Source organism: Setaria viridis, chromosome 8 (assembly GCF_005286985.2).
Source record: "Setaria viridis chromosome 8, Setaria_viridis_v4.0, whole genome shotgun sequence".
Lineage (NCBI taxonomy): Eukaryota > Viridiplantae > Streptophyta > Magnoliopsida > Poales > Poaceae > Setaria > Setaria viridis.
Window position 1 is genome coordinate 8,620,337 of NC_048270.2, and position 1,706 is coordinate 8,622,042.

The following is a 1,706-nucleotide window of genomic DNA, read 5'->3' on the forward strand; positions in this document are numbered from 1 at the left end:
TTAGCCTAGGTGTTTGGGAGGAGGAGGGGCTAAAAGTGACTAAAATGGGGGTGCTAAAATTTAGCACCCTCCTCCCAAACAGGGCCTTCTTTGCTGAATACAAAGTTAATTATCCGTAAACCTTTGCCCCTGCCAAAATCTATTCTTTGCTTGTCCTAGTCACGCATCATTCTCTAGTGTTTCTGGTTCTGCATGATTTCAGCGGAGGACGTCCAGTTCCATATGGCTCTACACTTGTCGGGTGCATGGTTCTAACCCGTTGTTACTCCTTGCCAGCTGTTCTTTGGTTTTGAGATTTCTTGAGTCGATCAACGCGCCGGATTATCTCTTGCTGTCCAAATATCAACGGCCAAATTCAGGAAGCAGGTACGTACTAAGAGTATCATTGTTTCTTATATCTAGCACTAATTATGATCGAGAATAGATGAGTGTCCTGTGAATATTGCAGTGATTTTTAGTACCCTAATTCCAGTTGTAACACATGGGTCCAAAATCTACTTAGATAGCATTTCATTTACACTTTTGTCGTCGGAAGTCAAATCAGAAATGCATATATAGCAGCTACTAAGGATTTATGCCCAGTGTACTTAACTGTCTAGATCTGAGAGTTCTTAATCATTTGGTATGGGTTTATGTCATCCCACCACTCCATGATTTATTTGTATCCACTTAGATAGCATGGTTCTAATTCCAGTTGTATACAGACGATTCAATGATGAACAAGTGTTTTTAGTAGCATTATTTATAGGAGACAAATTAATAGGTGCCCATATATATGTGGCTTGCGTGGAAATGTTGTGTGTTAGTCCCTGTAATGGAAAAGGTGTCACATTAAGTTTTGTGTGCTTATAATGCCTTGTGCATGACTCTTGCTGAGCAGACAATTCAAAGTTTCTGGAACCGTTATATTGATCTGTTTAATGTTCATCTACAGAAATGACGATGGACGGACGTCTCCTCGATGCTGCCACAACTGGTGACGCGGTAACAATGAAACACTTGGTTGTTGAGAATCTAAAATTCTTCCATGTTTCAACTTGTATTTGAGTCAGAACATGCTGTTGACCTTTTAGGGCCACACTGTTACCTTTTTTTCTTTACAACGGACAGTGCATAAGTTCAGTGAAACATTAAATTTATTTGTTCAAAACTAGTTTTTTGTTAAAGGTATCGTTTTCCCTTTTACCAGATTGCAGATGATGGTAAAGCTACAACCAGTTCTCCAGGAGGACAGATGGACTGGCGTCTCATGGAAGCAGCCATAACTGGTGACGCCGTATCCATGAAGCACCTGGCTTCACACGATCCGGACATTCTGCTTGGCACCTGGCTTCACACGATCCGGACATTCCGTCTTCTTCGATCGAAGTTAGCTAACTTTGGCTTTTGGACACGGACCCTTCCCGAAGTTAAATTGTCGGGAGTTCCGTGTGGGCTTCAACTTCGGGAATCCTCACCTGCAAAATCACAGAACGGGCACCTTCGCACTAGTTAACTTCGGTTAATTGTTAGCTTCGTAAAAAAGGAAAGTAGCGAGGTTAGAGCCGGTTAAGAGAAAAGGTTCCCGCCAGCCTCGTTCAGGGTGCGTTGTGGGGCGATCCCCAACAGCGGGAGTGAGGATTCAACGGTCATCGCTAATCATGTTATCAAACAAATAATTGTCAGATCTAATCCATTCTTATCACGATCAGCTTCGATTCCCATTA

General features: G+C 42.3%; 1 long non-coding RNA gene across 1 annotated transcript; it reads left to right on the forward strand.

The window, feature by feature from the left end:
* LOC117834093 (uncharacterized) lies at positions 1-1,706 on the forward strand. The gene is made up of 3 exons (XR_004635697.2): positions 1-366; positions 935-984; positions 1,190-1,706. It is a non-coding gene; the product is annotated as an uncharacterized lncRNA (long non-coding RNA).